General features: G+C 36.3%; 1 non-coding gene across 1 annotated transcript; it reads right to left on the reverse strand.

Annotated features, from left to right (window-relative positions):
- Positions 1 to 2,019: 2,019 nt before the first annotated feature.
- On the reverse strand, positions 2,020 to 2,093 carry TRNAI-AAU (transfer RNA isoleucine (anticodon AAU)). Its single transcript has one exon. It is a non-coding gene; the product is annotated as a tRNA-Ile (tRNA).
- Positions 2,094 to 16,561: the final 14,468 nt, after the last annotated feature.

Below are 16,561 nucleotides of genomic sequence, written 5' to 3' on the forward strand. Positions count from 1 at the left end.
TGATATATGTATGAGTATCAATCTCATATTGAAAATAAAGTATATTATCGGTTAATTAATGAGTGTTATCAGTCTAATCTAATACATTTTGTTGTTATTTATACGCCCATTACCTATGACGAATAAAGAGAAAAATGTTTACCCATCAAATAATATTATTTTGTGTGAACTGAATTAATTTAACCAGCAATCTTTTTTTTTATAAATGGGTCACAATATATGAGAGTATCAATTTCAAAAGTTTATTTTGTTGATCTAATGGAAAAGGATTGAGGCAAGATATTAGAGTAAAAATAAATATATATCTTAATAAATAAAAAAAATTAAAACATTAAAATAAAAACTTTAAAACCACAATAGTAAAACAAAATAAAATACAAAAAAACTAACTAAATAAATAAAAGAAACTGAGATAAAACCAAAAATAAATAAATAGACGCCGCTGTTGTTAATATAAATTAGCAGTTCCTTTTTTCTCATTCGTCATTTTAAAATTATTCAGCGAAGAAAAATGTATTGTTTTGGGGACATTGTTCCTCTTTCCCAGAGTTAGAGAAATAGGCGGAAAGAGATGAATGAGAGTGAGCTGAAGATACAGTGAGAGCGAGAGAAGAGAGCGTATCCAAGACACAGTCTGTTGACACTCGTATAATTTAAATCGTTGGATTCTGATTACACGCACGGTCCAGAGGATGTAAGTGTTGTACGCGAACTTTCATGAGGGCTTTTTAAATATTCGGTCTCATACGGAGATGACTGTTTTTCCCACAAGACTAAAATGAGCAAGGGCACATGCAGCTAACACGTTGTTAATTCCTTTAGCTGTAATCTTAAAAGAAAAAAAAAGTGAAAACTCATTCTATAAAAGAACTTCGTGCTAATAATAAAGTACTTCAGTATAACTCAGAAAACACTTGTTTTCATGCACTGGATTTATAGTCTTATTTATATAAGATAGCATTACATGAGTTGCCAAATCTGTATTATTTGTTGAAAGACATTTGCCTTAAATCCAAATATTTTCATTTAAGCAGCATAGTAAGAAATAGAACATGGTAGAATAGTTCAAAATAATAATAATAATAATAATAATAATAATAATAATAATAATAATAATATAAAATTAATGTTCTTAAACTGATATCTATTATGGTTAGTTAAATGGAAAAAAAACAAAATTGGAAGAAGTGAAAACCTTAATTTCTATATCGATGTGATAACTGACATTGTGAAAGGAATGCACGAAAACTATTCATTTTTATGCAAGTCTAATATTATGGTATCTGAAAATCTAAACTCATTACCACACACACTAGAATCCATCTCTACTAAACTACTTGTAGAGCCATATTTATAAATAGTTCTAAAACATAAATCGTCATTGCTCAATATCTTCCAATATATATTAGTGTTATCGCAAGATGATCCCAATCTTGAAGAAAGCCAGCAAAGACTTCTAATGGAATCAGTTCCGAAAAGCGATCTACGGTGGTTCACCGAATTAGACGTGCACATCCATCTGACTTCGGTACTTGTCCTCTCTACATGCCAACAAATAGAAGCAGAAAATAGAAAATCTCCGCACCCAAAGAAGCAATTTTGGCAATATATACGCAACTTTTTTTTAAAGATGAGACTCAGGCACCAACTTATATTTTAAGTGTTGGAACAGAATAGAGCAACTGCTTTCACTTTCATGTAATAGATTTCCTAATTTTTAACAAGTACGTTATCTTTGCTGTGGTTAACTATTTAACTTGGTCGGTCACCTACACAGTCAGAGGCTGAGGTCAGTTCATGGACCACCACTCACCTGATCAGCAGAATGGTACACTATGAATTGTCATACCGCCGCTGATCCTTACTACCCAGTGTGAAGTAATACAAAACAATACGTCTTCAAGGAATTCAAAGTACGAAATATTCAAGTTATCATTAGGATAAGGAATTTCGCAGGTAATAAAAGTTTTAATTTTAAGAAACATAACGTCTCATTAAAAGCAAAAATTTGAAATGAACTAGCCCGTATGGGGATCGAACCCACGACCTTCGCGTTATTAGCACGACGCTCTAACCAGCTGAGCTAACGGGCCCTTCGTAGCAATTCTTTCAGAACTTTCTAACTGTAATTGATTCAACAGAAAATAAAATATCAACATTAAAATAAGCGTTCTATAGCAGACTCCACACGCCGAATACTTCTAAAGTAAGATTTACAAATTACAACGAATCAAATAATAGGAGCAAAATGAGAACCCTCACTTTGAAACAAAGCAAATTCGTTCGATAGATGAATTTCTTTAAACAGATTTATATGAATGCGAGTTGCTTAGTGAGGAATATGAACTGTTATAAACAATTTTGGAATAATTAATAAGGAATTGGTAAACAGTAGTCGACGATAATATTGATTATTGGGGGGTTGGGATCAAAGGAACGAAATCAAATGGCAGATAGTTAAAGGATTGCCCTGTCCTATTCCATCTTATCAATTGTCGTCTCCATCCAGGAGGTTGATTAGTATGGATCACTACCGGAGATCCATAATGTGCAGTGATCGTAAGATGATAATATGATAAGATAATAAAATAAGTAATGAGAAGATGGTGAGGATCTGATCTCTTCCATCTCGTAGTTCATCTCATTTCATCTTCCTTTTCCCTCTTTTACCTTGCGGTGTCGAGGGTTAATTAATCATCGGACATCAAACCGTTCACAGGATAAGGTGGTCAGCCCTACGCCCCGGTGTATCCCCGGTGTATGTTAAGTTCTCAAGGTCGGTTTGCCTGCTTTGTGGGATGAAAACTCCAGGATAAACTGGGGAAAAACCCTGCTGTCCACGCCCAAGACCGGCTAACTTAGCTATGGCTGAGGAAGATCCTTCAGCTCCTCACGTCACCCATCTCGTAGTTAGTATCCTATATCTGTAGCTGAGTTTCACAGGGCCAATTTACCTGTTCTGAAGGATAAAAAACCCGAGTTTTTTTGTCGAATCCCTTCGAATCCCTGGTCATTCCAAACAAATGAATGAAACGGCAAATCCATGTTGGTTTGTTTTGTTAGAAAAAGTTAAATGAAGCTTAAAGAACCAATTTCATATATTTTAATTTTATAATATTTGACGTTAAAACAAAATAATTCTAAAAGAAATACTATGAACATTTTTTCGTATAAAATTGAAGAAATATTTAATTGAAAGAAATTTTCAGTTAAATATTTAAAAATTAAATTATAGTAATTATTAGAATGTTATTAGTGAAAATTTGAAGTCAACTGTATGCATAGAAGAATAAGAAATAATGAAAAAAAATCTAATAACTACTTCACAAATTTCATGTAATGTTCCTGTATCTCTCCAATATCTCACGATCACACCTGTGCTAAAAGCAAAGTCTGCAGTTTTTAGCAGAGGCGTGACCAGCACATGCAGATTGTTTCAGTTCCGCTTCTTCAGATATAATAATTTTTTTAAATAATAATAATAATAATAATTTATTCATTTGCTAAAATATTTACACATACAATAAACATCTTGAGTGACATTGCAACTTATAATTTTACAGAATTCAGCACAAAATGCTACATTTTCTACATTGGATTTCAATTAAAATTTTTTAAAATACTTTTTTGCCTCTATATTATGTACTTACAACACATGTTCTTCTAATATTAATAATATTAATTACAATAATTAACAACAATAATTAACAATTAATATTAACAATAAAGATTATACAGAATTTTTTAATATAGAATATACATTTTTTATTATTATTATTATTTCTCAGATAAATTACATACCTTATAAGAACACAATTATGCATAACAAATACTTTCTCGCACATAAAGTTTTTTTTAAATAATAATAATAACAATAACTGTTTACAACATATATTATTATAATATTCATAATGATGATTATTACAGATGTTTCTTTGCAATTTTACACTCTATATATACAATATCAATGGATATAATCACTCTATATTGCATAATTTTGTTACAGTTATTACATACATTACATACATTTGATTACATATGATACATTACTTACATTTGTTTACATATGATACTTACATTACCTACATTTGTTTACATATAATACATACATTAAATACTTTGGTTTACATGTGATACGTACATTACATGCACTCGGTTACTTATGATACATCTTGGATGAGAACTAATTTCTCTGCTTTCATACTCGAAGCTTATATGTAAGCTTATCTGAGGATGACACCAGTTGGTTATTATTTATTGGTTTTTTTTTTGCTGTGTTGGGAAGCTACGAAATCTATGATTGAGAAATTCACGGACGCAAGCACGCGCGCGCGCGCACGCACGCACACACACACACACACACACACACACACACACACACACACACACACACACACACACACACACACACACACACACACACACACACACACACACACACACACACACACACGCACACGCACACGCACACGCACACGCACACGCGCACGCGCACGCGCACACACACACACACACACACACACACACACACACACACACACACACACACACACACACACACACACACACACACACACACACACACACACACACACACACACACACACACAATAACTTGGAATGTATTGATGCGTCGCTGAAATGGAAGCCTGAACGAATATATTGTGTTTCATTAAGTTTGTATGATATTTTGGGTGCGTGTTTCTTGTTCGTAGTATGTCCATAGAGCTCTTTGCAGTTTTTAAGGTTTCTGTATTCAAAAGGTAATTTGTTTATCATGTCTGGGATGTAGAAGTTTCGCGTGGCCTTCCCGTAGTGATTATTGTATTTATATGTGATATAATTAGTGGTATGAAGTCTTGTTATACGGTATGTATTTCTGACTGTCCTGTAGTTGGCATCGAAATAATGTTTTAGCAAAACTGCATAGTGACATAAATGTTTTCTGTCAGTATTTTGTGTTCTCACATTGCAATGTATATAAGGTCGTTATTTTCTCTTTGTTCCCAAAAGGTCAGTTTTATCATTTTGTACTGTAGCGACATTAATCTATTTAATTTGTAGGGTGCACAGAAAGCATACTTTGTTATAGCGTATCTTAGTATATTTTGGCATAGTGCTTTGTATATTAGTGTTTTTAGGCGTATGGGAACTATGTCTTTTAACCTGTAGAGTTTGACACTTATTGTTCGGAGTTTGTTGTGTAGATGGTTTATGTTGTTGTGACCTATTCTTCTTATTCTATTCTATTAACTTTCTTATACTTTATATCCTACCGGCTGCGCCATTTATGTTGTGTCCCAATTTACTATTCTTATTCTATCTAGTTATTTGCTCTTATCTATGTTCTTCTATTACCTACGCACGAGATATCACCAAATATTTTACTAATACTTAAATTATTTCTCCCCTTAGTACCCCTAATATTTGTATTTATACTGCGCCTTTTGGGATATTTAGTTTAAGATATTATGTACACAAACAAGGAGAAAGAACTCAAATATGTCTGAAAGTGAAACTATGTTGCAGTCGTGACACTTTATCTCGTTTCTGTTGTCACTGAAGTGGAAACACAAAGAATATGCTTTCTTTTCCTCGACTATATGGCATTCTTCGCTTCTCACATAGGAAATACGGAACCGAAATCCCGCTCACTTTCGTTTCCGTGTTGTGACGTGGAGATATAACTCCAATCTCGCCGCTCAGGAAAACCCTGTGAAATCCCTATGCAAGAGCTCATGAAGGGCTCTCCTGGAACAGAATCAAAACCAAAACCAAGAAAAGCCTCGTGGGGGGGGGGGGATTCCAACCCTTTTATAACTGCTCTCCTAACGGCACTTCTTCTAACTTCTTTTCTCCGCCCCCTACTTGTTTTTACTTCACCGACCAATTAGGGTGGCGTTTTTCTGCCAAACGTCCTTTGATCGGCATGCCCATAAGATGTCTCAATCCGGGAATTGACCCTAAGCGATTTTCTGTTGTTATTCTTGTGCTAGCCTCTAACTTAATCCCTTCCAAAATTTTTCTACGAATTTACTTAATAACTTAATCTCTAGCCTCTCACATACTATCTCTTATGATTAATCCTTTTTTGTCTTATTTATTTAACTTTTCTCATTTAAATCATATCACAATATTAATATATTCTTTTTAGTTTAACAAAATCTTTATTTTTTTTATATTTTATTGGATGCAAGAATCTTTCTTTTTCTTTTAATTAATTCCACTATTATCTTTTATGCAGGGTTTTTAATTTATTTTATTTATTCTTCATGTTACACCATGATAGCTGAGAATTCTATATTCTCAAGATATCAGGTGTAACAATGTGGCTATTCCAGTTCATATCTGAATCGAAGTAAATGCCAAGGTATCGTATTGTTTCAACCTGAGTGATTGTAGTGGTTTTGCTGTTCTGTGTGTTTTTTTATGTTGGAAAGTGGATGTTGGATGGTTATATATTTGTCATCAACTGATCGAGTCAGTGGATTTCTGAATATCAATAATTTTGTCTTTTCTGAGTTTAGGTGTATGGAGTTTTTCGTGAGCCAGTCTATGATCAAATTTATGTCATGTTGCATATTTGTTTGGGCTATGCTTGCATTATTATGGATGGATATTATTGCTGTATCGTCTGCATATTAGAATATCTTACCTTTGAGTGGTAGCTGATTAATATCGTGCGTGTAAAAGTTGAATAGAGTTGGGGAGAGTACAGCTCCCTGTGGTACTCCACAGGTTACTGGTAGCTCTCTGCTTCGGTTTGACCAGATACGTGCGATATGCTTTCTATTTTGAAGGTAGTTTGTAAACCACCTGTGAAGAGTCCCGTCTATTCCAACAAGCCTCAGCTTTTCTAACAAGGTTTGATGTGTAAGTATATCGAATGCTTTGGTTAGATCAATAAAGACTACCATGGCTATTTTGTTTTTGTCTAAGGCGGTATTAATTACGTCTGTAAAGTCTTCCAAGAGAGATGTTGTTCCCTTATTTTTCTGAAAACCATATTGTGTTTTGTGGATCTCGAAAGATCTCGGTGTATGCTGTGAGTTTCTTCAGTATGATCCGCTCCATAATTTGATTGATAATTGGTAATGGTGCTATGGGTCTGTAATTGCTGATTAAATTTCTTTTTCCATGTTTGTATATGAGTGTGATTACGGCGGTCTTTAGCATACTTGGTATCTGTCCTGTTTTAAATATTTTATATATTAATTTTAGTAGGATAGGACTTAAACTAGTTGCATGTTGCTTTATATCTTTAGGTCTGATACCATCAATTCCTGGTCCTTTGTTTCGGTTGATTTGATGTATTGCAGAGAGAAGTTCTGCTTCTTCTCTTCTATGGTTGGGAACCATAATGTCTGTTTTGATCGCGGTCCAAGTGGAGGGTCTAGTTTTGTGATTGGAGGAATATTTCTGTGCAGTTCTTGGATGGAGTCTGCAAATAATTGGTTAAAGTCATTTGCTAGTTGTTGATAGGTTTTGCGTCTTTCATGAAGCAGTGTTTTATGTTTTCGGAGGTGGTGGTTTTGGGAACAAAATCTAGCATCTCATTGATCAGATGCCAGGTTTGTTTCATGTTGCTTTGGCAGAGGTTAGTGTCTCTGTAGTAGCTTCTTTTTGCATTTCTGATTTGTGTTGTAAGGCAATTCCTTGTTATCTTATATTCAGTTTTTAAAGTTGTGTTATTTGGATATCGCTTTAATTCTTTCCATGAAGCGTCTTTTCTGGACGCTTTATGAAAAGAATTAAAGCGATTTCTAGGAGTAAGTTTTGTGTTATCCAAGGATTTTGTGTTGTTTTTGATCGAATTCGGACTTTCTTTGTAGCTTTCTTATATATTTCTTCCAGTGTGAGTTTAATGTTGTTGTATAAGATATCTGCTGAATCTGATGCCAGGTGTTCCCAGTCTGTTTTTCTTATTTCGTGGTTGACTATTTCTTCGTCTATTATTGTTTTCTGTCGTTTTTCTTCTGTGGGACATTGCATGGGTATTGTCTTGGTGTGCAGGTTTAGAGCGGTGAAGTAATGGTCTGCTACTTTGCACTTTATGACTGATGCAGTGCAATAACTGTTTGGTGGTGCTCGGACGTTTATATGATCTAGACAGGAGGCAGTGATAGTATTTCCGAATATTTCTTCTCTAGTACATGATGTTATTGTTTGTATTAGATTATACATGGATAGCGTGTCTAGGTATTGTACAGTGTTGTTCTGGTTTTCGTTTGCAATATTTATGTTTATGTCGCCAATTATCATTAGGTGTTCGTTTGAACATATTTCTTGGCTTGAAAGCCAGCAATTGAGTTCGTGCAAGAATTTTATCATGTTTAGGTTTGGTGGCCTGTAAATATCATTTAGTATTATGGGATGCTGTCTATTGGTGGTATCAGTGATTTCGATGCAAAGGGTTTTAGCATGCTCAAACTGATAGGCCGTTTCTTTTGCTATTAATTTTTGTTTGATAAATATTAATATTCCACCCTCTCTTTTTGTTTTGCGGCATGATCTATGTTGTTGGAAGCCTGGAATTTGGAAAGCAGTCGCTTCGCCATTAGTTATGGATACTCCTGTAAGAATCTATATATATCAATAATATCAGTGTAATTCCTCAAATAAGCCTGTAATAATAACCAATGTTTTCGGATGCTTCTGATGTTAATATGCAAGATTGAGAGACCTCTCGCTTGTACTGTGTGTTGTTTCCATGCATCAAGCGATTCGAAAGTACTATTACTGATGTATTCTGGTGTAATTACATCTATCTGATGGTTCACAATCATTTTTGCTGTGTTGAGATCTTCTTATTGAACTAAGTTGGAGTCTTTTGTTTCACTCTGGCAACCTATCTATATCTTCCGAGCTTTTTATTAGTATAGACTTTGAAGTCTGTGACTTTCTCAAGAATATTTTGCCATCTTTGATCCATAAAAATTGATAATTTTTTTCTGTTTTTTTCTTTTCTTGCTTAGTTCAAAAGAGTCTGATTGAAAGGTGTTAAATACTCAGATAGAAAGATTGGCGTATTGTCTTGCGATGCATTTAAATCCTTGACTACTGGTTTTTTCAGTCTGCTGGCTTTTATGAGATTGTCTCTTGTAGCCTTGCTTGTCAGACGAACTATGACTGGTGCGGGTCGTGGCGAGCCTGTTTTTTGTTCTTCCTGGGAAACCGATTTATGGTCTGAATATCATTATGCTCTAGGGGGATGTCAATTGCATGGCCTAACTTTAAAACTACGTCTCTGAGATTTTCTGTGGATTCAGTTTCTGGAAGGCCGTTTATGACAAGGTCTTCTTTATGTTGTTGTTGGTTTAAAACTTCATATTATAGTTTCAGGGAATTGAATTCTTGACAGAGTTCCGATGTGTCTTTTATCAATTTGTGCTGCCTGTCAGTTAATGCGTTAATGCTGGTTTTAATGTCTTTTAACGTTTGTAAGACTTCTTCGATTTTTGAATTATTAAATTTAACAAACTCTTCATATTTGCTAATTTTTTTGTTATTTCTTTATTCTGTTTATCAAATAGTTCTTGGACAAGATCTACCAAGATGGCGTTTATATTTTCTAAACCTTTTTCTAGTAATAAATTTATGGAACTCAAATTATAAGACTCACGGGTATTTTGTTTTCTGTTCAGTTCATCATCCAATTCTACCTCTGGCATAATCAGTTGCGCCATGGGTGGCGGCGTTTCTTTGTTCTCCGTACAGTTTAGGCACTTACATTCTTCTCGTTTGGCATTGGATTTGCGTTGCCATGTTGTTTCTGAAAGTCCGGAACATGTAAAGTGAAGATTCCTATGGCATTTCCTGCAGGTTATATGACATCAGTCAGACAGTAATTCCTTCAAGCACTTGTTGCACTTCATGACTCACCTTTCTTCTTTTGGACAGCTGTAAATATGGCGACGTCCTTTGTTCTATACTCGTTAGCAATCGCGGTGTACGCTTCAATTTTTAGCAGACTCAGATTTTGGATTCCATTTGGGAGATTTCGATGAGTTATATGTCCTTTTCTACCAGCTCCCTCCATCTCTTCTTTGGCCGCCCACGCTTCCTCCTTCCTTGCACATCCATCTGCATGACCCTTCTTCCTACATATTCGTCCTCCCTCCTCATCACATGACCAAACCAACTCAACCTTGCCTCCTGTATCTTCGCTCCTAAATTCGTGACTTTCACTGTTCCCCTCACATAGTCATTTCTCAGACGATCCTTTCTGGTCACACCGCACATCCACCTAAGCATTCTCATCTCTGCAACTTCCATCCTCCTGATGTTATTTTTCCTCAGGGCCACAGTTTCTATTGCATACGTCATAGCTGGCCTCACTACTGTCCTATAGATTTTGCTTTCCAGATTGATCGGCACCCTTTTATTGCATAACACTCCAGCCATCTCCCTCCAGTTCCTCCAACCCACTTGTATCCTGCATCCCACTTCCTTCTCAGCTCCTCCATCTTCTTCCACTGTTGAACCTAAGTATCTAAAGTCCCTCACCTTCCTGATGACATTTCCTTCCAGCTCCAGGTCTGTCTCCTGGCCGCCGCCCACTGTGCAACACATATACTCTGTTTTACTTCTGCTCAGTCTCATACCTCTCTCTTCCAGTACTTTTCTCCATCTTTCCAGTTTAGTTTCCGCTTCTTCTCTTGAATCTGCACACAGCAAGATGTCATCTGCATACAACATTGTCCAAGGCGCATCTTCTCTCACCTCCTCCGTCACCACCTCCATCACAATGTTAAACAGAAATGGACTTAATGCTGACCCTTGATGCAAGCCACATGTTACTTGAAAATTTTCTGTCTGTCCCAGACAGGTCCGAACACTTGTCTTCACATTTCTGTACATCTCCTGCACCAACCTGACATATTTCTCCGGAACCGTCTTCTCCCTCAGAAACCTCCAGACTTCTTGCCTTGGCACTCTATCGCATGCTTTCTCCAGATCAATAAATGCCAGATGTAGCTCCCGTTGTTTCTCTCGAAACTTTTCCATCATCTGCCGTAACCCAAAGATAGCGTCTGTTGTTGATCTACCAGGCATGAAGCCAAATTGTTCCTTTGCAATCTCCACCTCCTTCCTCAATCTTCCATCAAGAACCCTTTCTAGAATTTTCATTGTGTGGGACAACAACTTTATTCCTCTGTAATTTTTACAGTCTTGTGCATCCCCTTTACCCTTGTAGATGGGAACAAGAGTACTCTCCCTCCATTCTTCAGGTATATTTTCCTGTTGGCAAACTTTCATGAACAGGTCCCACAGCAGGTCAATTCCCTCTTCCCCCAGTGCCTTCCATGCCTCCACTGGAATCCTGTCAGGGCCCATTGATTTTCCATTACTCATCCTCTTCATGGCCTCCGTCACTTCCACTCTACTGATGTTCTGCACCATCCCCTAGAAGGCTGCCCATCTTCTCTGTGAGTCCTTGCATTTTCCTCATTCAAAAGTCTCTCAAAGCATATTCTCCATCTGTTTCTTATGTCCACATCCCTCCATAATACTCTTCCTTCAGCATCTTTGATATGCCTCACGTAAGATGTCCGAAACATCTTATCAATAATTTTTTCGAACATCAATAATTACCGCAAATATAGATTATGAGATCAGAAAGATGAGATTGTCATCAAATCAGTGCCTGCAGCAAGATAGTCAAACTGATTATAAATACCGCCATGATCAAGTGGCCAAAATAAATCATTGGCATGTATGCAAAAAATGTGGCTTTCCTACTTCTGATATCTGGTGGCAGCATGAAATAGCAAAAATTCTCTGGGACATTAGAATGCAAACTTATATCTGAAGAAGTGAAACTGAATCAATCTGCATGTGCTGATCGGCATTTGTAACACAATAGACCTGACATCACAACTATCGAACATCGACATGTTTGGATTATCGATATCTCAGTACCCAGTGATAACAACATTAACAACAAAGAATTGGAAAAATCACTAAATATCGAGATCTGGCAATCGGAGTTGGCCCGCTGTGGCTTAAGCACACCAAAGTCATCCCAATAGTTATCGGTGCACTTGGTGCAATTTCAAAGAAGCTATTCAACTATTTGCAGCAATTAAACATCAAAGAAGTGACCCTCATATGACCTACAAAAAACAGCATTACTTGGAACAGTCCATCATTTATGACGCTACCTGACAGACTATTATTAAATTCTTGGATTGCTCTGTATCACCTGTCAAACTGTTGTTTAAATGATATCTTGTTTTGACTATGTATCAATTATGTGAATAATAATAATAATAATAATAATAATAATAATAATAATAATAATAATAATAATAATAATAATAATAATAATGCGGGGCCTACAGGACCTTAAAACCCAGACCTTCTCGATTTCGTAAGCATCATTTTCTGATAAAGTAATTTTCCTTATATCCAAACATATACAGTATATATTGATGTATGTAAATTGTGACTAGTTTGCCTCGTTGAAAGATAAAATACTCGAGATCTAGAAAGAAAACTGTAAAACCGAAGTCTTCAATTGAAAACCTTTTATAAAAGTGCTTTGTTTCAATTCAGGATTTAAGTCCTATTCCTTCCAAATAAAGGGCTTCGTCGAAGCCAAGTGCGCTCCTCTTGCAATATAAGCGAACTTCGGTTAATACGGAATACTGTTTTGTTTTTGCGAAATAAAAAATGAAAACTGTTAAAGGGAAAACTAAAGTTGTCTGCGCTAAGACATAACCCAGAATGTTTTACCTCGAATTTCCATTATCTCGAGTACATTTCTTTTTCTTCAGAGATTTTCAAAAATATATTCTTTTTTTTGGGGGGGGGGGTCAATTACACGTGGCACAGCCACGAAATGAGAGCCAAAATAAACTTGAAAACTAGGTTGAAATGAAATTCAGTCTTTGTTCTACAAATAGCGATTAAATTATTATTATTATTATTACGTGACACCTCCAGGTAGATCAATGACTCTTCGAGGGAGAGCACCTATTCTACAGCTGTCTCTCTCTCCACCACTCAATCACAACGAACCGCAACTACACCAACGCCATCCACACACCGCCCACCAACACCACTAGTATTTTCACAATCATAAACATTCACGTGGATTCGAACCCACAGCCTTTTAGCTAGAGAGCGATACCTTAACCACTCGGCCAACCAGGCCAGCTTAATCATCATCATCATCATCATCATTATCATCCGAGCATCTCCATGGAGTCCGAAGACTCATCACGGGAGACCCAATCTATCCACACAATCTATCATACTTCTTTTTGGACCCATTAACAGAAAAAGCATTCACAACTAACTCTGGAAACCCATTCCACTCACTCACCGCTCTCCACGCAAAAATCTAGTCCTCACATCCCTACTGACCACACCTTTATTCAATTTCCAGATACCCCTTGTTCTGGTCCCTCTAGCCAAATACTGAAACATTTCCCCTGCATCTACCCTATAAAATCATTTAAGCAATTTTAATGTTTCTATCATATCCCCTCTTTTTTTCGCCTATCAGCCCTATCAGCCAACTTCTTCAATCCACACACACACACACACACACACACACACACACACACACACACACACACACACACAAAATCTATCATCACAGGGAACGTTCCACAAACCATTCATCATCTTGGTCACTCGCCTCTGAATCCTCTCCACCGCTTCCTCATCCCAAGAAACCCAGGGGACCAGACTTGAGAACAATAATACAGATGTGGGCGTATCAAGGCCTTATAAAGAGGAATTACTACTAGTGTGTACTTCACTAGCCAATTAATGATATAGGCTTCCTTAGCAACCTTAGCTATATGTTCTCTAAACTTTAACTCTCTGTCTACCACCACCTCTAAATCTCTAGCTTCATCTATTTCCTGGAGTACAGTGCCATCAATGTGATACACAGCTTGTAATCTGTTTATCCCAAAATGCATAACTTTACATTTCTCGACATCAAACTGATACCCATTATCTTTTACTAATACTGACAGCCTATTGAAATCGTCCTGCTAGCTCTCCACATCGCGTTGATTAACTATTATTCTACCTAATTTCATCAGCAAAATATTTCCTTTCAAGTTATTTCCTATATCATTTATGTACAAATTAAACAGCAATGTTCCCAAACACTGAACCTTGAGGCACACCACTAGTCACCTGTTTTCGTCTCGATTCTGCCTCTCCATATACCACTTTTTGTCCTGTAACTTATCCATTTAACCAGTCATATCCATCCACATTTGTTCTGAGATATATCGAGAGAGATGAGATCTATCTCCATCCTGGGAGGGGGATGGCAATGCTGTAGCCGATGAAGTTCTAACTGAGGCTCGGCTATTGCTGTTACCCTCCTGCCATGATCAGAGCTTTATATAGCTCAATAACACCTTATCCCTACAATGTCCTCTACAGATAACGGGGAATATGAAAAGCATTTTTGCTTCGCCCTTTTAAGCCAGTCCTTATAAGGATTATAAGGACATTTGTTCTAATTTGCGTAACAGTGTTCCATGTGGTATTCTGTCAAATGCCTTTGCAAAATCCATCAAAATCATCGTGTAACCATTTTCTTTATCCAACTCAGCTGATGCTCTATTATAAAAAGTTAGTAAATTACTAAGACATGACCGACCCTTCACAAAACCATGTTGACCCTCATACGGTATCATATTTGTAGCTATCCATTCTTGAATTCTCTTTTTTACAGATTTTTCTAGTCAAGGATATTTGGAGATTAAGGATATGTAAAATACAGTCATGGATATCAAAGTTGAAAAATTTACCAGTAAAACGTTTCAAAATAAGGGAAACGAGAAAAAGAATGTTTACTCAAGACGGGAGTTCCAACGAGACTAATTCCTCGTAGACATTTGTGTAGGGTAGGCTACGACACTTTATAGGCGAGACATCGTGGCATTACCCGGAGTTTTTCTACTCCATTGTTTCAGTGCTCTTTAAAACTGATTCTGTTTGGAATCGAAACTTTTTAAATGCTTGCAAATTAAGAAAGACAGTCGCAGAAATTGCCAGTATCCTACTATAACTGTGATTTTTATGCAGACGTTTCGAGTTATTTGTCTAAAAAGCCGTTTATTAGTTTTAAAAGGTGTATTGTGCATACACATGTTGGAGATTAAATTCATTGTCCAGTATGAGGCCACTTTCCCGCTTAGGAGTTCTGAAGCGGCTTCAAAACTGTATTTGGTCTCTAGAGTAGGGTTTCCGGATTGTGTAAAAAATTATTAAAAATAGAAAAAATATACGAAATTAATTAAAAATATAAAATCTTCAATGCATATACTCACGATACTAATGCACTATATATCAGTGGTTCACAAACTGTGCGCTGCGGTGCCCTGGGGCTTTGCGAAATATTCCAATATTTTCACTAAATGACACTTAGCCCACATTTTAAAATCGGACCGCAGATGTGTTGATGAATCGTGCGAAAATCAACGTGGAACAGGAAATGAGGGTGGCTGTGTCCAGTTTGATTCCAAGATTTGAGAAGATGTGCAGTGAAAACAACAGGCTCACCCGTCCCACTAATTACGATTTATTTATTCAATGATTTGATTGTTGGAGATATGTACTTATTAATACCTTTTTAAATAAATTGTTTGTGAATTTGAATTATGTGTTGCATTTATTTTTTTTAAACTTAAGAACCTAACCGCACCAACTGCCTCACTGCAACTGTTAGGTAGGTTCCGTAGAAAAATCCTGATACACTAAGGGAGCCTGGACAGAAAAATTTAGGAACTACTGCACTATATAGTTTTACAACATTGAATGGGGTATGGAGAAGTAACATCAAATAATAGTTTACCGATGTGTCAGCTAGGTCACCTAGTATAAGTTCGAACGTCTTCAAGATGGCTGCAACTGCCTTCTGCTTCTTTACTAGTTAAATACATTTCTTTGTGATCAATAAGAAATATGAATGTCCCTGTGTTTTTTAATATTTTGGCTTTGGAGAATGTGTTGCTTATTACCATCCTGTTTAGTATATACTACATCAAGTGGCTTAAAAAACATCTTTAAAGAGGTCTCCGAATTATTATACACGCCGCCAGGAGTAAGATCAGCAACCTCTTTTATTCGAAGCCCAAATTTACTTGAAAGAGAACGATGTTTGTTCTCTATGTAAGAGTCATCTAACCATTGTATTATATTACCCATGATAGTATAATGGTTAGAAAACTTATTGTGATACTCCAAATGCAATTTTTTCCTTCCACTTTCTCCTCTTTCGCCTCCCTGATAGCGCTACAGGTAGCATCATTCAGCTGATTTTTACCCAGTTTAAATGCTGCTGCTATCTCTTGAGTTATTTATCATGCGTCTCTAACGAAAGACAGCCTGGTTTTAAATTTCTCATGATAGGCTTGCTGAGGAAAACGCCACAATAAACGGGTATACGAGTAACAGTTTGGAATCATAGGTTTATTTGCTTAGACCGTTATTTCAAAATAACTAAATAAAAATTTAAAAAAAAAACTAAAATTTATTGGAAATTCATTCTAAGCAGACTATAATGCATGTGTTGAAGGAATGT

Source organism: Typopeltis vanoorti, chromosome 8, assembly GCF_054136105.1.
Source record: "Typopeltis vanoorti isolate ZY-2024b chromosome 8, IOZ_Tvanoo_1.0, whole genome shotgun sequence".
Taxonomy (NCBI): Eukaryota; Metazoa; Arthropoda; class Arachnida; order Uropygi; family Thelyphonidae; genus Typopeltis; species Typopeltis vanoorti.